Source organism: Homarus americanus, unplaced genomic scaffold (genome assembly GCF_018991925.1).
Source record: "Homarus americanus isolate GMGI-L3 unplaced genomic scaffold, GMGI_Hamer_2.0 scaffold5777, whole genome shotgun sequence".
In the NCBI taxonomy this organism is placed as follows: Eukaryota; Metazoa; Arthropoda; class Malacostraca; order Decapoda; family Nephropidae; genus Homarus; species Homarus americanus.
In genome coordinates this window covers 370,001-396,364 of record NW_024737478.1, presented here as the reverse complement: position 1 = coordinate 396,364, position 26,364 = coordinate 370,001, and the positions used below count along the sequence as shown (strand labels likewise).

Genomic DNA, 26,364 nt, shown 5'->3' with positions numbered 1-26,364 from the left:
TAATGACAAGCGCGTTTCATCCCACCGTGTTTTTTAGTTTCATATAATCCAAGTTTAATGTTCATACTTATACACCTGCGAGCACATACTCACACAAAAACATACACATACACATATCCGACAACACAATCAATCACAAACAGCCACACGGTGAGCCAGACGTAACCAAACACAAATCCACAACAATATGAACCCAATGTGTTTTGTTTTTTGTTTTTTTTTCTCAATCCGGCCAAATCCCTCGCGTTCGTCAACACGACTCAACCATCCGGATGTAAAAAGTGACAGTGTTGTGAGTTCGGCAAAGTTTACACGAACACGGAAACAAACTTCGCTTCAACTTGATCACCAAAAAAAAAAAAATAATGTGTTTGTAGAATCGTGAACACTGAGTCGGTAATGATGGTAAAAAGCGTTTGATAAAAGTGGCGGGATTTGTGATGTATAAACGTTAACTGTTTGAGAAGTTCTTTTGATTAAAGAGAGGATATACGATGATGTTTTGCCAGAGAAAGAGAAAGAAAAGGAGAAACGATGATGGATGGGGAGAAGAAAGAGGAGAATGAGAGTGATGGTATAAAGAAGAAGACGTGGGGAAACAAGATGGAAGTATTAAATTACATGAATAAGGGAAGTATTACCAACAACATCTTCCATCTTAGATACTCAGAAACTTTTGATGTTTATAAATAATTTTTAGTCGAGGAAAAATTTCTGATGACACTCTCAAGGATTCTGGGAGTTCAGTGTTCAGTTCATAGAGGGAGCTCATCTGGGAGTCTCTTTGGCCAGTGTCGGAAACCTGCGCCAGGATTCTCTAATTTATGCATCCGGAAGAAACTTAACTTAATCTAACCATGACCACTAAACCATCACCATTAAACCAAAGCATATACGACAAGTACTAAACCAAGACAACTAAACCAGAACCACTAAACCAGGACCACTAAACCACGACCTACTAAACCACGACCCACTAAACCACGGCCCACTAAACCACGACCCATTAAACCACGACCATTAAACCACGACCCATTAAACCACGACCCATTAAACCACGACCATTAAACCACAACCCATTAAACCACGACCACAATAATGGCCAATAAACCTGAACCACCCGACACATTTCCATTTCATAAGACACCAAAAATGGACCATCATTTTTTCTCCAGTAAGGACAAAAGTGGAAAGAATATTTTCGCAGTTGAATATCTTATAACACAACACCTGCTCGTCTGTCTTCACGCTGGGACTCTGTAGTGAAGGAGGAGTTATGTAGAAACTTTTGTAGTGAGATGTTTTAATAAGATAGGCAAGACGTGTTCAAGTTGTCTGGTCAGGAAGACAAATTTATTCTTATATAAAGGCAACGATGAAATAAAGGGCCCAAGGACCTTTAGCGATGTAGTGAATGGGTACTGGGGTCTATTAGGACTGGGGTCTATCAGCCTGGGGTCTAATAGAACTGGGGCGTAATAGAGTCTACTATAACTTATGTGTATTGAAATTGGGGTCTAACAGAACAGGGGCCTGATAAAACTGTGGCCCAAATGACCAGTCCCCTGGGAGACGAGATACCGTGTTGAATGACCTTCTTACCTGCAGACCTTCTCGTGTACTGAGAAAATAACAAGACAACTTTTGGTGTTTAAAGTATTCCTCTCCTCCTCCTCCTCCTCCTCCTCCTCCTCCTCCTCCTCCTCCTCCTCCTCCTCCTCCTCCTCCTCCTCCTCTCCTCCTCCTCCCCCTCCTCCTGCAAGCTAAGACGAGGGCTAAGTGGGACTCCAAACTTGAATTTTAAGAAGATAAATCAGGAGGCGTTCTATCTCCTCTTCTCTCCCTCTTCCCCTCTCTTCCACCTCCCTTCCTCACCCTCCTCCCCATTGCCTCCCCACAGCCTCTATAGTAACTAATGGTATAACCTGAACCAAGGTATGGAGGCAGCACCATTACCATCCTCCACCTGAATAATGGCCCCATACACCCACGGGTCTTATTATCATCCATCTCCTCCTCCCATAATTCCATCTCTTCCTCCCATGAATGATAATGTCCAAACACCGAGGTTAGCGAGATTATCCTGTGTATGTACGTAGATGTGTGTATATGTGTATTTATGTAGATGTGTGTATATCTCTGTGTGTGTCTGTCTGTCTCAGCGTGTGTATCTGTCTGGCTGTGTGATATTTCTTGGAGGTGAAACATGTAGGTCATAGACATTAAAGTGAGCCAGACTGAGACACACACACACACACACACACACACACACACACACACACACACCCACACACACACACACACACACACACTACCACCAATCTTCTATGTACAGGGCGAAGAATATAATTGAAAAAGTCTACGGCTCACACCCATGTTTCACTAATCCCATGTAACTCCACCTCTGCACACACACACACACACACACACACACACACACACACACACACACACACACACACACACACACACACACACACACACACACACACACACACACACACACACACACACACACACACACACACACACACACACACACACACACACACACACACACACACACACACACACACACACACACACACACACTGACTGGCCTGAATGTTTGTAAGCCTCCTTTTTGGTCTCTTAAATATCTGGAGAATTTTTTTACTGGAGGTTGATGTCTCTGAGAAAATAAAGGATTTCATTGAAGGACTGTGTGTGTGTGTGTGTGTGTGTGTGTGTGTGTGTGTGTGTGTGTGTGTGTGCCAAATCAGCAGAAAAAGATCGTTGTCAGGGAGAGTGTGATAAAGCCATATGTCTATTAGTGTCAAGGGGAAAATGCCATATGGCTTAATAGACACTGAGAGACTCGTAGAAAACCATATGGCTATAGAAGAGGAAGACTCCAGCCCCCTCCCCATGTGACGTGCATTGGCCCCACCCACCCACCCACCCACCCACCCACCACCCACCTACCTACCTACCTACCTACCTACCTACCTACCTACCTACCTACCTACCTACCTACCTACCTACCTCCCTCTCTCTCTCTCCATCCCCCCTCCCTCTCGTCAACCATCTATTGCCTATCTGCCCTCCTACTGCTTTCCACCCTCCTTTACCTCCCTCTCTCCCCTCCTTTATCTTCCTCTCTCCCCTTCTTCACCTCCCTTTCTCCCCTCCACCCTCCTTTACTACGTCCCTCTTTCCATCCTCTTCTCTCTTTCCTTCTCTCCCTCCCTCCTTGCCTCTCTCCTATCTACCCTGGCTTACAACCTATGCCTACTGCTTTCCTCCTTCACTCTCCCCTTCACTCCTTTTCTCCTTCCTCCTTCTCTCCCTTTTTCCTTCCCTCCTTCTCTCCCTTCCCTCCTGCCTGTCTGAGCCTCAAGCGGGCGTCTTTTTAAGCACAGTGAAGGTCGGTCATTGGTGTAGAGGAGCCGCCTGACGGAGGACCTTGTGGTGACTGAACAAGATTGACTAAAGACACAAAAAACTCTGTCGTCGAGGAAGAGAAAGTACAGGAGAAAGTTTCATCCTTTCTATAGACTACAGTTTATTCCTATTTTGTAGAGAAAGGGAACGAAAGGTAAAGTTTCATCCGCCTCGCTCTCTAGAATGTATAAAAAACACGTCCTTTGTTGTATAGAGAGAGTAAGTAAAAGTTTCACTCTCTCTCAAGATTCAAAAAGATTCTTATATGAAGGAAAAGAGAAAGTAAAAGTTTAAAGAAAGTAAAATTTTAGAGAAAGTAAAAGTTTAGAGAAAGTAAAATTTTAGAGAAAGTAAAGATTTAGAGAAAGTAGAAGTTTCTCTCTCATTTATTCGTCCTCAGTGAAGTTTTTTTTCTTCTCTTGTATCAGATGAAAGGAGGAAGTTTGAAAGTCTCAAACAAAGTAGCAAGAGTAGGAGGATGAACTTGTGGTGTGTGAACCATGACACCGAGGAAGTTCTGTATCTTAAAGACGGAAGTTTGTCAGTATTAGTCACACGTTTATAGTGAAGTTTATCTCCCATTCTCAGGAAAAGAGTGAAGTTTAGGTGTCTTGGCTATAGTAAGGAGGGAAGTTCATATCGTGTTTTATTTACTAGAGTGATTTCAAATTCCTGTAGTAGAAGTAAAAGAACGAAGTTGTGTGGCTTTGGTCCACATACCAGAGTGAAGTTGGAGTGGTTAGAGAAGTTATAGCTGGAAGTTTAGAGGGAGGAGAGGAATGGTTGTGCCGGGAGCTGTGTCGTGATAGAAAAAGTTTACAGCCTGTGGTAACTGGGACACACACACACACAGACACACACACACACTACCACCAATCTTCTATGCATAGACGAAGAATATTATTGAAAAAGTCTACGGTCTTTACCACCTACGTTTCACTAACTCTGGCATGTACCTTACCTTCACACACACTCACACGCACACACACACACACACACACATACACACACACACATACACACACACACCACCCAAAATACGCAACAAGTCCCTCGGTGCTCCTGATGGGGGGTGAAGGTGAAGGAGAGAAAACCTGAACGTTGTCTTGTCTAAAATTACCTGACGAAGAAATAACGATAAAAACATCTTAGAGGTTCTTACGTCAACTCCTTAACAATACAACAAACTTCCTCAAGAAAAGGTGTTTGTTTTTGTTGCTTCATGCAGGTAAAAAAACACACAAACGTATTATTGCTTGGTTAATACATAGAACGTGTTTATTTTCTCTCCCCTGATGAGATAAAAGGCCATATTCTCTGTCCGTTTGTCATGGTGTGTTTTATTTTCTAATTCATTGTGTGTTTTCTGCTTGTTCTCGGGGTTTATGAAGGTGTTTTTATCATTGGTTGAGGGAATACTTCCTGCTGCCTTTTACAAGAATATCTTTTGTCTTTTCTTCTTCAAAAAGTTTAATCCATTTCCTAAATCAAGGATATTTGTTTTCTATACTTTAAGAGAAGTTTCCTTTTTTTAAATTCGTATTTCGTTATCCAATAAACCCCGTCACCCCTTCACCCCAGACCCTCACCCCTTCACCCCAGACCCTCACCCCTTCACCCCACACCCTCACCCCTTCACCCCACACCCTCACCCCTTCACCCCACACCCTCACCCCTTCACCCCACACCTCATTCTCACTCCCAGACCACCTTCACTTCATTAATTGGTTCAATTCTAGACCTTAATTTCACCCCAGACCACCTTCACCCCAGACTCACCACACCCTCACCCAACACCATTCAACACAATTGTCACGGCACATAACAGATGCCACCCCCCTCTAAGGTCTTGGGTGTTGACCTCTGACCTTAATATAACCCTCAAGACCTTAAGTCAGGTAATATGACAGAGGTTAGTGACCATGTTCTGGTCCAGTTCGACTTATGGGCTACGGGAGGGCGCATCAGGTTAGTGTATCGGAAACAGGCTTGTGTGATGGTCTCAAAGTATAGTGGCAGGGTTGGTGGTTAGAGAGTAGGTATGTCTGTCAGTCAGTCAGTAGGTGTGTCTGTCAGTCAGTCAGTAGGTATGTCTGTCAGTCAGTCAGTAGGTATGTCTGTCAGTCAGTCAGTAGGTGTGTCTGTCAGTCAGTCAGAAGGTGTGTCTGTCAGTCAGTCAGTAGGTGTGTCTGTCAGTCAGTCAGTAGGTATGTCTGTCAGTCAGTCAGAAGGTGTGTCTGTCAGTCAGTCAGTAGGTGTGTCTGTCAGTCAGTCAGTAGGTATGTCTGTCAGTCAGTCAGTAAAAATGTCAGTCATTTAGTTAATATATCAGTTATTTAATCAGATATTCAGCCAGCCAGTCACATAGTCACTAAGTCAGTCAGTCGTGGCAGGTCAGTCAGTCAGTCAGTCACTCACTCACTCACTCACTCACTCACTCACTCATTCACTCACCCACTCACTCACTTACTCATTCTCCCAGTCAGTCTTATCCCAGTCACTTACTCATTCTCTCAGCCAGTCTCACCCAGTCACTCACTCATTCTCTTAGTCACACAGTCAGTCAATCAGTTAAGACGTTTAAACAGCTAACTAACACAGCCAACTACACGATAACAACAACAGTGTAAGCAGCATTTGAACCACTGACTGAACTGTACCGTAAGTCATATACACAAGAACATAATGTCAACACTTAAGGAGGTCACTTAGAAGCGATATTCCTACCACTTAAGGGAGAAATTCTCACCCTAATGTACCTTAAACTAAAAAGAAATTCCTCAATACACAATACAACAGGTTAGGTTAGGTTAGATACAGAGTGAGGGAGGTCGTGGGTGGTTCCTTGGGGTCAAGTGTAATTACCTGGAATGATTGGGATTCTGTGGGAGTCATTCTTGAATCCTGACTTCTAATGTCTGCCACTAGAGGGGGCTGGGTAGGGTGTTGGGGATAGGTGTAGAGAGAGAGGCTGGGGGCTAGGTGAGGGTGGGGTTTGGTTGGGAGGGGTTAAGGGCGAGGTCGGGGCTAGTTGGGAAGGGTTAAGGGCGAGGTCGGGGCTAGTTGGGGATGGAGGAACTAGGGGAACTGGGGAGTAGGTTAGGAGGGTTGGGGCGAGGTGGGGAGGGGCTGGGGCTAGGTGGGGGCTTGAAGGGTTGGAGGACCTGTGGGGGGCTGGGGCTGGAGAGTTGCATCTATCTGGAGTTGTTTCTCTGTGTGGTGTGGTTTAAGGATGACCTTCAGACCCAGGATCGAGGATTAACTTTAGTGATTGAATTTCTCTCTCTCTCTCTCTCTCTCTCTCTCTCTCTCTCAATGTAATTATTTACATCTGCAAAAGAGAGAGAGAGAGGGAGGGAGGAAGGGAAAGAGAGACTGATGATTGAGAAGTAGGAAGAGACAAAGGGGAGAATGAATGGTACATAGAGAAGGGGAATGATGATGGGATTTAGAGAGAAGTGAGAGGAAAGGAGAGAGAGAGAGGTGAGATAGAGAGAGAGAGAGAGGGGACCACCTGTTGCCTGCTAGTGTAAGGAAGAAGAAAATCAATGTTGGTTTACATGTTGAGGGAAGGTAACGAGGAGAGTGAGGGATCGTCTCTCTCTGAACTATTAAACCCTCTGAGGTGAACATTTGTGAACTTTTATTTGGACACTAGTTACTCTCTAAGCCTCCCACTTAAGCATGTCGAGGCTCAACTAAGGCTCTAATGATGTCTGGAAATTGAGCCTGATTTAAATAAGCGCCTTTGATAATTAAAACCATCTTTTCCTAATTAACTGAGACTCAACCAATTCTTTCACTGACTCTGTTAAAAGAAATAAAGTTTGAAATGGTGTCACTTTGGTACATTCAACTTTGTTTGTATATTTTTCATGGTATTAAATGTAGGTTAGATTACGTAAGCTTTAGGTTATGTTTGGTTAGGTTACGTTATTTTAGATTATGTTAGGTTTGATGAAAGTCCGCTATATCGAGGGTCCGTTAGATGTTATACCCCATCCCCCCCCAATAACGGATTATATAGTGAGAGAAGTCCGTTATAAGGAGGTTTTACCATATATAAGACTCTGTTTTAAAGGAAATATTTGCGTCAGAAACATATAGAGAACATCAGTCTGCCAGGCCTCGTCAACCACCCACCTCCACCACCTCATCTTTAACCACCAATCACCTAACCTAACCAAACCACCAATCACCATCAATATTTCTTAAGATAAACAATCATCCACTACCATGATTAAGTGTGTGTGTGTGTGTGTGTGTGTGTGTGTGTGTGTGTGTGTGTGTGTGTGTGTGTGTGTGTGTGTGTGTGTGTCTTTAATGAAGGAAGATGACAAGGCAGCTTTAAGTAACAGGGACCATTAACAGTTCGTAAGTAAGTCTGGAGATAAATGTTTATATGTATGATATTCCAGTGAGAGAGAGAGAGAGACCCAGCCCTCATCACTCTGACCTGACTGTGTTATTCAGTGTCTTGTTCCACTCATCTACAACTCTATTACCGTCGTCTGTGTTGACCTGTTTCCTTCCTTGATGACAGGTGAAGACAGGTGAGGGTCATTACCCGTCAATCACTCACCTCAAGGTAAATGAATCTTGGGAATAAACCTGAATGTAATTAATCTTGGGAAAAAACTGGTATTAATCAAACTCCAAAGAATGCATTCATAGAGCTTCCCAACGCAGCTAAAATTTCCCTTATAATTTGTTTCCTTAGAATAAAACGATAAACAACGAAAAGGTGAAGAAGAAAATATAGAAGAAGGAGATGGAGGAATGGAAGAGAAGTGGATCAAGGATAAAGTGGATAGACGCAGTGGAGAGAGACATAGAGAGTGGAGGAGGATAGTGGAGGAGGATATTGGTGGAGGATAGTGGTGGAGGATAATGGTGGGGGATAGTGGTGGAGGATAGTGGTGGAGGATAGTGGTGGAGGATAGTGGTAGTGGTGTGGTGGTGGAGGATAGTGGTGGGGGATAGTAATGTAAAACTAACAGACATATTTTGAATATTATTTTTACGTTTTTACATCGAAGAGTGTAAAAAAAAATCTTATAATTGGTAAAAAAAAAATTACTAAAAGCGATGTAAAATAATCTATACTAGCACTTGAGTTCCGGTGTGATGGTCGACCCTCAAGTGATAGTTTCTCTTTAAGTAACACTCAAATATCGATATTCACGGTAAATACTGTATTATAACCTAACCTAACCTAACCTAACCTTCATCTATCCCAGATTCGGGCCACCTGTAGAGTAAAGAAAATCTCGAGCGTGGAGGAGCTGCGATCGGTGGCAGCGCTCGAGCAAGAGGTCCGCTTTAAGTGGCACTCAAGTGTGAATAATGAAGGAATGACGGATACAGTGGTTAGAGGAGGAGTTCCCACGCCTATCTGTGGCAAGTGAAGGTATTGTGGCGATGACATTACCTGGCAAATGTTGGCCCTGAGAGAGAGAGAGAGAGAGAGAGAGAGGGGGAGAGAGAGAGAGAGAGAGAGCTATCGTCATCTTTATCATGAATCATAAGTAAAATATATCTATAAAGAGCTACACAAAAAAACAATATTACTATAAAGTTCGATTAACATACAAAATCATATAAAATTATACACTTACACCTTATATACACGGCTGTTTGCTGGAGTATACTCGGTCATGGTTATAATACGTAAGACATTAATTATGCATGAAGATTCTTTACGGGCTTATGCATGTTTATAGCTAATTAAGAGTAGGAGAAGTGATGAAAATTTAGAGTAATTTTATATCTAGTGACACTTGGTAAGTCAGCGGATGGGAACCAATCATATTTCTGTTTATGTGATACGTCATTAGATAGGAAGCCAATCATGTGTTTGTTTATGTGATACGTCATAAGATAGGAAATCAGTCACATGTATGTTTATGTGATACGTCAATAGTTAGGAGACTATTCATGTGTCTGCATTTATGGACACGTCACGAGATAAGCAACCAATGAGATATCTCTTTCAGGCTTTACGTCATAAGTCCTTAGTTAAGAAACCAATAAAAATTGTTTTACCTGACGTCATGAAAGGCCAACCAATCCAATGTACTTTCACGTAACGTCATATCATAACTAGCCAATCGTCTCTCATGGCCCCCAGCGACCAGAATTCATATTTCACCATTACATTAAAGAGAAAAGCTAAAGTTAATATCTAAATGTTCAATTCATCAGAGGATTTACAATGCAATATACGTGTGCTGTGTTAACTATATGTTCTGTTAAATGAATTAGAGGGAATACTATTTTTTTTATTGGAGGTGAAACACCTTACTGTTGGATTATATAAATTGGATGGATTAATGATATACCTCTAATTATATATATGGATAATTACCCCTTATTATCCTGACCAGGGGCTAATTATTAATATATCCAATCACCTGTTGTAATTTTTATAGGTGTGTGTACAGTAGCCTTAACCTTGTTCATCCTAGGTTAAAAAAAATAAGACTAATTGGCAGGTGTGTGGGGAGGGGGCGAGGTTCACCAGGTGACTCTGACTTGACGACACCCTCCAGTTTTGAGTTATTTTTCCTCCTCTGGTCCACCACTAATATTAATTCAGCACATAGGGATGAAACTCACTCGTTCTTTGTCGTTTTTATGTCGTATTTTTATTTCCTTTTCTCTAATTAACTTATTGTGATTTTTAATTTAATGTTAAAAACCCCTCAAAAAAATATATAGGTTCGTGGTCCTGTTCGAGGTCATTTTTAAACATCGGCCATGTTGTTTGTAGAAGCCATCTCTCTCTCATATACCCCCCGAAAAAATCCCTCGTTAATCCGAAAAGTATAAAAACAGCGAACGGATTTACTCGGATTTATTTACTGAATTGGTCCCTGGGAAACGTCATGGATAAATTCGTGTGTTGAGGATTATTTTTCCTCTTCTATACAGAGTGTTCCAAAAAAAAAAATCTTTACTCAATGGAAATTTTGTTGATGATTTTGGTTTTGAAGTTCAGGGTTAATGGTCTTAATACTAGTAGAAGTAGTAGTAGTAGTAGTTGTTGTTGTTGTAGTAGTAGTAGCTGTTATTGTTGTTGTAGTAGTAATAGTAGTAGTAGTAGTAGCAGACAGGAATACACTATATTTCTCTCCTTCCACAACCTACACTTGGCATTTAGTGAGGTCCTGCCCCTGTCACCTCCCCTCAACCTTAGCCAGGTAGGGACGGTAATTGGGAGAGACGTCATCCCCCACCTGGTTAAGCACAGGTAACTTAAGTGACCCAGCTTATATAAGGACCCACGCCAGCCAGGGACCCACACTCTGGACTGAGATGTGACGTGAGACAGACCTGTTTACTGTCCTCCTGTTCTCGAGTTTTTATTTATTTATTTATTTAATTTTTTGTTTATATTAGGGTATTTTAGTTCATAATTTGTTGTGGTTGAATGTGGGTGGGCCAACTCCGTAGACTTGCTAGTGATAGATTTAGTACTAGTAAATGTATTGCTGTTGTTCGTGTACATTCCTCATACGAACCAGGTGTGTGTGTGTGTGTGTGTGTGTGTGTGTGTGTGTGTGTGTGTGTGTGTGTGTGTGTGTGTGTGTGTGTGTGTGGGGGTGTGTGTGTGTGTGTGTGTGTGTGTGTGTGAGTGTGTGTGTGTATGTGTGTGTGTGTATACGATACTTTTCACACTTTGAGAACGTCTGGCAGGATTGTCGTCTGTACAGGAACCCGCGGTGACTGACGTACGTTTAAAGAGAAATAATTAAATCATCAGTGGGCGAGAGTCGTCCACTCACCAGCGCCACACTTTTATCACACTTTCTGGTAAAACACTCGTGTAAAAGGTGTGTGTGTGTTAGTGAGGCTGTAGACGGTGCATAGTGTTGACATAAGGAGTTAATGGAACAAATTGTCTTGGAGTCATTGCCGGGAAGTGTCCAAAGTATCGTACTGCTTGACTCTCTCTCTCTCTCTCTCTCTCTCTCTCTCTCTCTCTCTCTCTCTCTCTCTCTCTCTCTCTCTTTCATTGCATAGTAAGAGAGACTTATTAGGCAATGAGCGGAAGAAGAGAGAGAGACAGAGAAAGAGAGAGATATATATAGAGAGTAAGAAAGTGAAACAAAAAGTATAAGAAAAAGAGAAAATGGGAAACTGGGGGAGAAAGAGGAACTGAGAAATATAATGAGAGAGATGGGGGACAGAAAAATAGAGAGAACGGTAACTGGAAAGAGAGAGAAATAGAGAAAAACCGTGAGAGAGATATTACTATGAGGGCATTACTATAGATGCATTTCTGTGAGGGCATTATCTTCACCAGGGTCGGCATACTAACTACACCACGACTTAAACAAGTTAGGAAGGGAAGGAGGCGGTAACAGTAGTTAGGAGTTACTAAACTTTTCACTTCCTGCGGCTTGGTAGTGGTAGTTGTGGTAGTAATTAGGGTACTGGTGGTAGTGGTGGTAATAGGGATGGTGGTAGTAGTACTGGTAGTGTTTATGATATTATTAGCTGGAATTGTTGTAGTAGTTAACGAGTAATAAAAATAATAGTACTACTAATAATAAAAATATCAGTGCAATAAAAACAACAATAACAACAATAATAATAATAACAGTATAAACCCTCACACACACACACACACACACACACACACACACACACACACACTCCTGTACACATAATACAGGAGACATAAACCCACAAAATATACGACAGTTCCTCGCCTCAGGATACCGCCTTCAGGTAGCCAATCTAATGGTGTGTACATCCGGGTTACTCGGAGGCAGGAGGAAGGAGAGAGAGATGAACCATTTGGGTATTTTCTGGTTAGGTTAGGTTAGATTAGGTTAGGTTAGGATAGGTTAGGTTAGGTTAGAATAGGTTAGGTTAGGTTAGTTTTTTGTTTAATTGCGTCTTCAGATGTCAGTGTTATAACTTTTAGGTCTTAATAGTAGAATGTCAGACCTGAAACTTGACCTGAGACGTTCCCCTGTAAGCCTAGGGCCGGAGAGAGAGATTCCCTTTTGTTATATTGCCTATAAAATACATCACTATATATATCCATCCGTCATCACCAGAGCTTTTAGGTTCAAAGGGCCCGGGTCCTATGATAGAGTGCAGGTGACATATAGTGGCTGTTATTATTATTATTATTATTATTATTATTGTTATTATTAGTGTTGCTGTTGTTGTTGTTGTTGTTGTTGTCGAACTCTCTCGTCTATATAGATATTTTCTGTATATGTTTGTTTTCAGTCTTTTCATCCTTCTTCAATAATCCTCATCTTCTTCTCTGATCCTCTTCCTCTTCCTCCTCCTCCTCCTCCTCTTCCTCCTCCTCCTTTTTCTCCTCCTTGTCTTCCACCACTACGCCCATGTCAACAGTAAGTGACCGTGTCCCTTACCAGACCACTGTGTCCACCTCCTGGTCCACCTCCTCCTCCTCCTCCTCCTCCTCCTCCTCCTCTCACATAACAGTGAAGAAGACAGAGTGTTAAGGACGGCCAGTCAGCTACCCTCGTTGATGTTGATAAAGTAAATATTTGTCTCGACTCCATGTACGAGGCTCCTGTGTGTGTGTGTGTGTGTGTGTGTGTGTTAGAGGGTGTCTGAGAGGTGTCAAGGAGAGAGAGAGACGATAGGCCAAGATATGTGAAAGGTGTGAGTATTTTGTAGTGTGTAGATGTATATGTGTGTGTGTATGTATTATCATGTACACATATACTACACGTGAACACACTAACCTGACAGCCACACACATACACACACACATACACACACACACACACACAACACCTCCCTCCCTTTAAAAACAATGGCGTCAATTAGACTCCCTGTAATTGCCGAGTTTCCCTCAGTGGCTCAAAGTTGTTATGTGACAGTTCAACAGCTACTTGGCAAGACGGAGGAAAAGTTTGGAAGAAAAATAAAATGTCCTCATTATTCACTGCTGCGTGTAGACTGCTGTAGACTACCTCGCTACACGATACTTATGTTATCGCTATTTAATTATACATACATATGACTATATATACACTGTATGTATATTCGATTATATACATGAACACAGGACGTATGGATAAGTTTAGGAAATAATCTTCTTTATGAATTACAGTGAAAGTATTGTGTTGTAGTACTTCCCAGCTTAGACTACTGACCAGCTTACTCTACTGCCCAGCTTACTCTAGTGACCAGCTTGCCACAGTGATCACCTGACGACTTGACCCTTGACAGTTTTGAACAATCGTCCCTTGATTGTAAAGGCGACAAAGGGCACACACACACACACACACACACACACACACACACACACACACACACACACACACACACACACACACAGACACACACACACACCACCCTGTTCTCAATGAATATAACAGGACAGTGGTTCGAATCCCTGTGGTGGAGAGAGAACGTGTATGGCTGACGAGTGAGAAACAGCCCCTTGGTAACGTAGGCTCTTATTATGGCTGACCTCTAATGGTGATCTTGAGGCTGATCTTATTGTCTTTTGTCTGTTTCTCTGTTTATCAAGTTGTATCTGTTTATTCACCTCTGTCTGACTGTCTCAATGTCTATGTATGTATGTAATTGGTTAGCTCAGTTGTGATAAAACGCCTCTGATTGGTTGAGATATGTATGAGAGGAACTTCGTTAATGGTCAGCTAACATAGAGAGCGTTACTGAATGGCCAATTGAGTTATCAGGAGACTTGTTATTGGTTCTCTAACTTAGCAAAAGCTTCCTGATTGGTCGACTAAGTTCTCAGATGCTGTCTTATTTGCCAGGTAAGTTAACATAGATTAACTTAACTTAGGGACACAATCACCCACGCTTGTGTGTACAGGTGAGACCAAAATTACCTGAACACTTGCCAATATCACTTAAATCAACACTAATTTGCTTCACTTTACCTAAAACAAAAAATAATCTGAGACAAAATTAAAAGATTCATTCGTTAAGGAAAATGACTAAGCCGAATTATTTTCTTTAATTCCCGGTCAAATTTGGTATTTTTTATTTAACCGACAGCTGAGTGACTTTGATTACTTAGCCGGGAAATTCAGTTGAATCCGTCTGTTTTTATTTTTTATTTTTTTCCTCGGGTCTGTGTAATACTAGAGCACGAAAGGGAGGGAGAGGGAGGGGAGGGAGAGAAAGGTAAGGGAGGGAATAAAAGAATGAGGAAGGGAGTGATATAAAGGGCGATGAAAAAGGAAATAGAGAGAGAGAGAGAGAGAGAGAGGTAGATGAAATAAGATTGAATTTTTTCGTTCATTGGGCAGAATATTTCTAGTCTCTCTCTCTCTCTCTCTCTCTCTCTCTCTAAGCCCCAGTAAGACAGCTTCCCGAAGGGCGTGAGAAGGCAGCGCCGCCCGCACCCCATCGCTGAGGGAAAGGTCAGAGTTACATTGAGGAGATGGGAGAGGAGAGGTGTGATGGGAGGGGAAGGGGAGAGGAGGGGAAGATGAGGGGGAAGAGTAAGGTAGGGGATGAGGAAGGGAAAGGAGGAAGAGGAAGATAGGAAGAGGAGGGGGGAAGAAGAAGGGGTTAGGAGGGAAGAAGAAAGAAGTGGAGAAGAGGAAGGGGAAGGAATTGTAGAAGATGGGAAAGCGAAGGAGAAGAAGAGAAATAAATAGAGAATAGAAATGGGAGAGGAGACTTGGAACAGGAAAAAAAAGATGTGATAATGGGAAAGATTGTGAGGAAAGGTAAAGGGGGAGGGATGGGGGGAGATGAAAGGAAGGGAGGAAGGTCATGCTAGGGTGACAGGGAGAAAAGGAAGATCAAAATAGGGTGAAGAAAGAGAGAGAGACAGAGAGAGATACAGAGAGAAAGAAAGAGATATAGACAGAGAGAGAAAGAGAAATAGAGATACATACAGAGAGTAAGAAAAAAGAGAAAGAACTAGAGAGAGAAAATAAATAAAGACAGGTAGGTAGGCAGGAGGGGACCAATCGCTGAGTTACCTGGGCACCTGGGCTCCAAATTTCCGCTCCATTTTGTAGTGATGGAGTGGGCCAGGTACACACACTGCTACACCACACGACTCAATATTCACGATAAGAGAGAGAGAGAGAGAGAGAGAGAGAGAGAGAGAGAGAGAGAGAGAGAGAGAGGGAGACATCTCACCCACTTAACACACACACAGACACCACGCAGGTTATTAAATCTATATGTAAATGACCCGCTTGAGAAACACTCCCCCTCCTCCCTCCCTCCACCCCCCTCAACCCCCTTCCCTCCCCCTCTCCCCTCGGTTACCTGTAGGTGTTTAGTTAACCAGATTACCTTCATGTTTCACACCCAGGTAAGGTTTAATTAAAGCCAGGGGTCTACTAAGCCAATTCATTTGCGGGAAACTTTCTTTGAATTTGTGTAGTGAAGTGGAAATGGAATTTGAAAGTAATTAATAGTATAATTTTTCTTTCAGAATCACAATAAATGAATAATGATAATAATGAATAGATTAATGTAAGTGAATAATGTAAGTAAACTACAACACTACGGCACTAGCATCATCACTACTCTAGGATCATCACTACACTAGCATCGTCACTACACTAGGATCATCACTACTCTAGCATCGTCACTACACTAGCATCATCACTACACTAGCATCGTCACTACACTAGCATCATCACTACACTAGGATCATCACTACACTAGCATCGTCACTACACTAGGATCATCACTACTCTAGCATCGTCACTACACTAGCATCATCACTACACTAGCATCGTCACTACACTAGCATCATCACTACACTAGGCTCATCACTACACTAGCATCGTCACTACACTAGGATCATCACTACTCTAGCATCGTCACTACACTAGGATCATCACTACAGTAGCATCGTCACTACACTAGCATCATCACTACACTAGGCTCCTCACTACACTAGCATCATCACTACACTAGCATCATCACTACACTAGGCTCATCAGCGTCTAACTACGTCAACGTTCTGTAAATACCTTATAATTTGCCCTAGTTAACAATTAGTAAGGAATTACATGACATACAGGTACACTATAGCAAATGACCTCTGCCTCTTACCTGTATATAATAAAGTAGAGTAATGAAAGTTCTATTATATATATGTATAATAAATAAAACATACATACATACATACATACATACATACATACATACATACATACATACATACATACCACCATCTATGCAAACATTCACATGAATATATTTATTCATGGTTGAAAGCATTACTGAAAGCAGGTTTGAAAGCAGCACCAATTGAAGCCGCTTGAAGTGTAGGAGTGAACAGCTCCTGAATGAAGGCTGAATTAAATCCATGTTGTATAACCTAACCTGAAGGGCCGCTTAAAACATCCACAATGGACGACAGGAACAAAATGCCGAGTAGAATTTTAAGTTTGAAAACATGGCCGAGTGTTTGATTACTGAGAGAGAGAGATTTCCCCACCCTCCCCCATCACCTGTACATATAATACCATACCAAGCCTCCTCCTCCTCCTCCTCCTCCTCCTCCTCCTCCTCCTCCTACCCTCACCTCCCCAACCCTCTTCCCAACACACATCACAGCCTCCCAAAACGTCTTGATCCTGTTTCAAGAGTGAGTTGAGGACGCCTCGATCTTTCTCACCTGAGTGCCTGCCTCGTGAGGATGGGGTTCAATCCTCCTCTGACCTCAAGGATCTTTTCTACTGAATTTCTTCTTCTTTATTTTTATTGTGAGTGAATTTTGGTTTATGTTTTAGCGTCTTTTTCTGGGTGTTTGTGTGTGTGTGTGTGTGTGTGTGTGTGTGTATCTATATATCCATCTTTATCTGTCTCTCTAGTTGACCGATCTGCTCTCTCTCTCTCTCTCTCTCTCTCTCTCTCTTCCCCCTGGGACATAAGTACAACCTTTACCCCAACTTTTGTCACTCTTGCTGTCACTTTTGATGCTGCTCAACCCTTACCACAACCCTCAGCTCCCAGCCCTCAGCCCGCAGCCCTCAACCCGCATCCCCCAGCCCCCAACCCCCCTATTGGACCCCTTCCTTAACGGATAGGTCAGGGCCTAATAGGACTGAGGGCCCGTCAACACACACCCTTACCGAGATAAACCACAACATGTTCATTACTTTACTAGATGATGTAACACTTTCGTCCCGCTGACACAGGAAATGACCCCAACGGCGTCTGGGTAGTGGACGCCGGGATAGTCACTGGACAGGTCATAGTGGATAGTGTACAGTGTGTAGCCAAAGGTGATAGTGGATAGTGGCAGTGGATAGTGTACAGTGTGTAGCTAAAGTTGACAGTGGATAGTGTACAGTGGATAGTGTACAGTGTGTAGATGACAGAGATAATGGATAGTGACAGCGGATAGTCGTAAATTTACAACATTCAAAACCCGTGAAATACCTCAGAGTCTCTTGACCAAAGCACCGACAGACACACAACTTCATAATATAAACACGACATAAACTATCATACAGTGTAGTCGTAGCACCAAGGACCCCTTCTGTGACCCACCTCCATTATAGCACCGAGGAGTGTTAATGTGGTAACTCCCTTGCTGACTACACCTGGTTCACGAGGGTTACAGTCTGGCTCTCCTCACCTGTAAACCCACACACCCAGCCTTACCTGTGTCACCTTGTTCACCTGGCGTGTTTGTAGTGTTATGATAAACTACTTCTTAGTTTGTGTAGGGAAGATTATGGTCAAAAGATGGCGCTGGACATCAGTAAGCCTGGGGTATAACTGGCCGGTCTTAGTACCATAGTATGTGGAGCCCTGTGATTAATCCTGGTCGGGAGGTGGATAACTTGGTGTCCTCCAGAGTCAGTTACTGAGTATAGACTGTGTGGTCAACATCTGGTCTCCTGTCTCCTAAACCACAAGTATCGAGTGTTATTGTTCGTTTATTATTACTGGAGTTTTCTGATTTCTTTGGTTGTATAGATTTTGTTTACAATTCCGTCATCAGCTTTAATTACTTATTAAACGGGTTGAAGAATTTGTTATGGGGGGCAGGGTTAAAAACTCACTTTGTATCGTAACAGTAGCGTGTAGTGATCACCGCCACGACCCGGAGATAATGATCTATGGATATGGTCGGGTTACCTAAGCTATGAATATACACGGGGTCACAGGGTCAATAGATACATAGGCCTAAACGGGTCACCAGAGACATAGTCCTACACGGGGTCACCAGATATATACGCCTACGCGAGGGCACCAGAGATATAGGCCTACGCGAGGTCACCAGAGATATAGGCCTACACGGGGTCACCAGAGATATAGGCCTACGCGAGGTCACCAGAGATATAGGCCTACACGGGGTCACCAGAGATATAGGCCTACACGGGGTCACGTACTGTCCGGGGAAGATTACAAGTTACTAATGACATGTTTTCTTATCCTGTGTTTTTAAAGTTTCTCCTGAGTTCAACTTTAAAAATCTCGTTTTTTGTTGATATGTTATAGTAAATTTTTCCTCCTTAATCTAATATATCCCAACTTACCTCAGGGAAACTACGGTTAATGTATTCAAATTCGTGTTCAGGTCCGGAAAATAATTTATTCAGAGTAATTTCCCTAAAAAAAGTATAATTTCTTGTCTTGTTGAATATACACTCTCGTTACACCACCGTCAAGAGAAGGTTAACGCTTTGTTCTTTCTTAAATTACCATTATCTCTGTCTGTCTGTCTCTCTCTCTCTCTCCGTCTCTCTGTCTGTCTGTCTCTCTCTCTCTGTCTCTCTCTTTGTCTCTTTCCCTCCCTCAAGGAATGGTAGGAATTCAGAACAGGTCAGAGCATTCCAGTTCCTCCTACCAACCCAGGTAGTGTGTATGTCTGTATGTGCGTGTGTGTGTGTATGTCTGTATGTCTGTATGTGTGTGTGTGTGTGTGTGTGTAACACTTGTACACCTACATACACCCACATACACATTTAAACACCTTATATACACCCACACACCCTCTTGTACACCTACATACACCCACACACACACATTACCACCACTATCACCCGCCTCGACTTCATGAACCTAAGCTTTCTTGATGACTGCCTAAAGCAAATGACAAGCAAAAGTGAGTAACATTCTCTCTCTCTCTCTCTCTCTCTCTCTCTCTCTCTCTCTCTCTCTCTCTCTCTCCTGCTACGACTGGAATCTTGGAATAATGTGAGAATTCCTGAGAGTATTCCAAGATGCAGCCTAAATGTTCTTGATGATGTCTCCTATTATGTGTCCGCCTTATAGTGACTGTGTTAGCTTGTCTTCTGTTTAGCTTTTGGGAATAATTATAGCTTTGTCTTCCTCAGAGCTTAGATTTGGCGATGAAATATTGTTATTGTTATTGTTGATGTTGTTGTTGTTTGTTTGTTGTTGTTACTATCACTTTCATTGTTGCTATTGTTATTAGTAGCAGTAGGATTGTTGATGTTATTAGTGTTATTGTTGTTGTTGTTGTTGTTGTTATTGTTGTTGTTGTTGTTGTTATTGTTGTTATTGTTGTTATTGTTGTTATTGTTATTAGTAGCAGTAGGATTGTTGATGTTATTAGTGTTATTGTTGTTGTTGTTGTTGTTGTTGTTGTTATTGTTGTTATTGTTGTTATTGTTGTTATTGTTATTAGTAGCAGTAGGATTGTTGATGTTATTAGTGTTATTGTTGTTGTTGTTGTTGTTGTTATTGTTGTTGTTGTTGTTGTTGTTATTGTTGTTGTTGTTGTTGTTGTTGTTGTTCCTTCATCACCTAAAACTAACCTAACCCATAAATCATCGTTTTAACACCAAATATCTTCGTTCAATTTAATAGAAAAAAAAATACCCTGATTTTAATAACAATATAAAACCAAGACTTAAAAAAATCGTCCTTTACTTTTCGAGAAATTTCCTTTGAACACCAACACACAGATTATTTCTCTCTATTTTAATTATATTTTATTACAAACGTTGGGAAAAATTTGTGTTTATTGTCAGGTTGCTAATTAATTTTTTTTAAAGAGTGTGAAAGAATGTTACCTTTTTTTGGTATATAATCGCAAATATTTAATTATTTTTAGGTTTTTTAGTTTTTTAAGCGGTGTATGTAGCTCACACACACACACACACACACACACACACACATCTCTTCGTTTTCAGTTGGTTTCGTATTTTTTGCATTTCTTCTTTTTATTTAATTGTGTGTGTGTGTGTGTGTGTGTGTGTGTGTGTGTGTGTGTGTTTGTGGCAAAGATGTTTTGTTAATGTTTTTATTCTAGTTTTGTGTGTGTAGCTTTATTCAGAGATGTGTCCTCTGCACACACACACACCCTAAAACAACCCCTAAACCCAGCCACAGCCCACCAGCCCACACACCCACCCCCCACACACCCCCCACCCCCCACACACACCCCCACCCCCACCTCACCCCCACCCCCACCTCACCCCCCACCTCACCCCACCTCCACCCCCCCCCACCCCCACACCCCCACCCCCACACACCCCACCCCCTCACCCCCTCCACCCCCCACACCTCACCTCCACACCCATCCCCCCACCCCCACCCCACCCCACCCCCCACACCTCCATCCCATCCATCACCTCGGCATAACACCATCAACCCCACAGCTCTCATCATGCCCTAATGTCCTCCCCAGATATACATAAGACCATCACGTTTAATTTATTCTTAACATGATATAGCTTCACCCACTAACTACACCCCTCTTCACCCCACTAACTTCCCCTTTTCTTTCACACCACCTTCTGCCTAACTACACCCCACCTAACTACACCCTTCTTCTGCCCACTAACTACACCCTGCTACACCTGCTTCACACCCACTGCTTTCACCCTTCTTCACCCTCTTCACCCCCACTAACTACACCCCTCACTACACCCCACTAACTACACCGCCAACTGCCCACTAACTGCACCCTGCTTCACCCACACTTCTTTCACACCCCACTAACTTCACCCTTCTTCACCCCACCCAACTACACACCACTATTTCACCCACTTAACTACACCCACTAACTACACCCACTAACTACACCCGCTAACTACACCCACTAACTACACCCACTAACTACACCCACTAACTACACCCACTAACTACACCCACTAACTACACCCGCTAACTACACCCAACCAATACTCACATAGATACAAGAACAAACTCCATAAATTTTCAATGTTTATACAATTTTTCTTCTATTAAAAATAAAAAATAATTAAAAAATAATGAGGACTGGACGGCCGTCGTGATAATTGCCTCCTGATAAAACAAAATTTAATTCCTTGATCAGAATTTTTAATGGAACTTGAAATGTCATACGTATAATAAATATTATGTTTTTGTATAAGTTAGTATGTATATTGATGTTTCTATTGCAATTTGTATTCATATATCAGAAATAATGAGGAATTATATTATTAATTTTATTCCTATACAATATTTTTCCGACACAGTTCACTCATAAAACATAACATCAATAATATAACGGGAACAGTTTTATGGAGTTTTTAAAGGTAATATATTTGGTGAGGGCCTCTGCCTGTCACCGCTGGTCCAGGTGGCTGAGGCACTTGAGCGATGAGTTTACCCTTAAGACACTTAAAACCTCGACCACTCACTCGTATTTCTTTTGGTCAAACTTCTTCTGAGCAATTGTGTGTGTGTGTGTGTGTGTGTGTGTGTGTGTGTGTGTGCTAGAATAATACACACACACACACACACACACACACACACACACACACACACACACACACCTCTAAAAAGAAAATTAAATAGTCTTCTTCGCTCTTTAAACGCCTCAAACACTGATGACCTTTTCACAAGACGAAACAATTTAATTCACAAAATTCTGGAGCAAGTTACATCCTTATCACAACAGGTGTTCAACGGGGGGCAGGTAAAGTGATATATAATGGGCATATATTCAGGGTATAATAATTAATATAGTGTGTGTGTGTGTGTGTGTGTGTGTGTATGTGTGTGTGTGTGTGTGTGTGTGTGTGTGTGTGTGTGTGTGTGTGTGTGTGTGTGTGTGTGTGTAGAGTAAGACTTAACGTATAAAACCTCATTAATTTAAACCGGATTAAAAAAAAGATATTTATATTATGTTGAAATAAAATAATAAGATAATAAAAACTTACGAAAATTCAAACTTAATATAAAAAATTAATAAGATTGTATTTGTTTACATGTGAAGGAGGCGTAACTACCGAAGTGGTCGTTTGCGGGCGGTAAGTGTAGTTGGCACGCGTCGGTGTTCTCCTGAAAACTCGGAGGATCAACCAATAGGAGATCAGTACTGTCACGTGTCTGGTGGAGTAGTGATGCCTTCCCTGAGTGCTGACGGACATGACCACCACACCTCGACTAACGTGAAGGTAAGAGGTGATTCACTACACATGTTTACCTATACTGTACAGCCCTGGAGGTGTTGCTGTCGTGTCTTGTGTTACGATATGAATAAAGGAATTAATGTGTGTTATTTACTTACAGGTGATAAGGAAGATGGAGAGTATCAAGGAGGAGGGAAGGTACCAATGGAGGAGCGGCGAGGAACATGACGCAACACCTCGCACTCAACACAGGTACACAGGTATGTTAATTTAGTGTTTTTCACCTGTTTAGTGTTGGTCAAGATATTAAATAGTGATTGTGATTTATCGTTAAGTAATTTGTGAAGATTTTTTTTTAAACAGATCACTAATTAGCACAACAGGTGTTAATATTGTACAGATTAAAGGTAAAGTTAAGGCAGTTGAAACACACCTGTGAACGAACGATTATAGAACACACTCGTGATGTTTACCGCAGCCTTGGTTATATTATTTACCATTACATATATAATTACACGTTAAAATATGACCATTGAACGATACAAAGCGAAGGAATATAAGAACATTACAAGGAATACATTAAATATTCACAAGTAGACAACAAAGGTGCTCTCACGGGGCGACATATTGATCAATGGATTACACATTAGTTACTAGCAAATTACAGCTGAAGAAATGTCCGTAATACATAAGTTTAAACGAGTCTCTAACCTAACCTAACCTAACCTAACCTAATACTTTATCCCAATGACCTAAGTGAAACATTCCACTTTATTCGCTTAGTTACTCGGCATTAGCAGCTTATTAATTGTTCGTTTATTTTCCTCTCTGGTGCGAAAATATAAACAAACTCTATTAAATACATCGGCGATACTAAACTCATATAAACATACACTAAATTATTCACTATACACCCACACTACCCCCCCCCCCTCGTACAAGTTACACATTACACTTAATAAACATTAAACTCTAAACACATTCACGAGCCTCAGTCATATCGGTATTGTTCCGTCGCCTCTCACCTGTAGCTCCCTCAGCACAGGTAAATAAACACCTTAATCAGCCTCATCATACAGGTACTGAAGATCATCCAAAAGTATGATATATTAATTACTCTTCTATAGATTACATTCCATTGATTCTGTCGAGTTAATTTTTTTAGGAAAGTCATTTTTTATTATGGTTGGGTAAATTAGATGAAAAGTTAACTATTTCAAGTGAGAAAGAGTTGATGGTATGTATATATAGATTATGTGGTTTTTATAGTGTACTTAACCTAACTTTTACCCAGAGTTCATGTCACTTTATGGGGGATGGGGCAGTTGTGTGTTCAAGGGAGCTAGGGGAGGTGTGGAGGAGAGGATAAGACTTAGGCAATTTGTCTTCTACTACCTCTGCACCCCTCTCCCCCCTTCTCTCTCTCTCTCTCTCTCTTCCCTTTCTATTCATTTTAACAATTCAATTTCCTTCTTTCTTCCTCTCCTTTCAGCCTCTTCCTCTCCCCTTCTTCTATCATCTTCCCCTCCTCCTTCTCCTCCTCCTCCTCTTCCTCCTCCTCCTCCTACTACTACTACTCCTCTGCTCTCCTCCTGCTGTTCTCCACTCAGTCAGTCAGTCAGTCAGTCAGTTATATAATTATCTAACTCACTTAAAGACAACATCAATTTCAACCAACTAATTCACCAATTAATCTTATAGCATAACCCCTCATTAATTACCCACTTGCATATATATTAATTAACCATATTAATTACTAAGGTAGTTAAGTTAATCATGTCAATTAAGCAGTTAGTTATATCACGTTAAGCATGATATCTAACTAGGGGTAAATGCTAGTTTATCGTGCAAATGAATCACTTAATTATATGGCGTTAAGTATGATATTTAACTATGAAGATATGTTAGTTTATAATGTTAATTACTCAGGTATTTATCGCCTTAATCACGTCAATTAACAAGGTACTTATGTTAAATTAGTTCTCTTAATTTACCTGGTGTTAAGGTAAATTCATTATTATTTATTAAACAAGATGTCTTTTGACGCCTAAACAGTCACACGAGAAGTGCTTTGGTTAGGTTAGGTTAGGTCAGGTTAGGTTAGGATAAAAGTGGGGTGCAGCAAGCCAAGTTCTCCTCCCCTCACCTACCTCACCTCCCCTCACCTCCCCTCACCTTCCATCACCTCCCCTCACCTCCCCTTACCTCCCCTCACCTCCCCTCACCTCCCCTCACTACTATTAGCAGTTGCATTCTGTATTAGTGTGAACGAGGGGACGCTGTAGATCACGTTACGTTATACAAGAACACTCGCTTCTGTCCTGACTGAAGAGATGTAAGGAAACAAATAAATGTACTAGATTTTTTTTAGATTTTTTTTGTTGTATAAATTTTTTTTTTTTTGTTGGTGGTGATGGTGTGTTTGTTGTTGTTATTATTATTATTATTATTATTATTATTATTATTATTATTATTATTATTATTATTATTATTATTATTATTATTATTATTATTATTATTACCAACACCTTATTTATCATTACACATTGTACTGAAGTTATTATTATCATCATCATTATCATCGCTATAATCATCACCATATTGTGTGTTAATATAATTTTTACTCTTAAGGTAATGATCATTATCGTTGAGTCAATAATGATAGGTAATTAACACCTGGTAACACCTGTGGCTGTGTGTCATTAGTGGATATTAAGGTTTAAAACTACCTAATGAATGGATTGACTGCTCTTAAGGGGAATTAGTTGCTTGTAATCTTTAATGACTTTTCCTGATTCGTCGAAATTCTTAGGCTAGGGACTGTATGAGTGGCCCCAGTTCTAATGGGTCTAGTTCAGCCCCATTAGGCCCTGTCCGAATAGACCCCAATCTAATGTAACTTAAGAATTAGATTATAGCCACAGTTCTAATGGGTTCCAGTCCTCATAGACGTGAACCTAACCTAACCTAACCTAACCCAGACAAACAACCTTCTCTTAGTGCTAAATTTCCTTCCTTTAACATCACACTGTCTACCAACCACCCCCACCCCCACCACCCCCCACCCCCACCCACTACCCTGAGGCTAAAATCAGATCGAGTAAACACACACTGACTAAGGACTCGTATAATTGGAGGAAACACACGATGATGTATAGGGAGATAAGAGAATGAGTGATAATGAGGAATAAATAAACATGGAAGTAGTATCGATTGGAGTGAGGGGCTGAGGTGTTTGGGAAGGAGGAAGAAAGAGGAAGAGTATTGTAGTTTACCCGTGTGTGTGTGTGTGTGTGTGTGTGTGTGTGTGTGTTAGTAAGTCCCAGATCCCTTTAAATTTTAGTATCTTTCCTTTTTTCATATTGTTATATTTAATAGATTTTTTTATTCGCTTTTTACGTCAATAAATGTTATCTCTCGATCAATTTTGTACATGAAAGTCATTCACGTGGTCATAACTTTTTAAAACAGCTATAGTTTAAACCCCCGTCCTCAAAGGGTTAAAACCACCGTCTTCAAAGGTTTAAGCCACCGTCCTCAAAGGGTTAAAACTACCGTCTTCAAAGGCTTAAGCCACCGTCCTCAAAGGTTTAAACCATCGTTCTCAAAGGTTTAAGCCACCGTCCTC

The 26,364-nt window shown here is 41.4% G+C and overlaps 1 protein-coding gene across 2 annotated transcripts in view; it reads right to left on the bottom strand.

Moving 5' to 3' along the window:
* LOC121873449 (Kv channel-interacting protein 4-like) overlaps nt 1–26,364 on the bottom strand; it is an 87,883-nt gene that overhangs the window by 29,761 nt on the left and 31,758 nt on the right. The window lies entirely within an intron of this gene.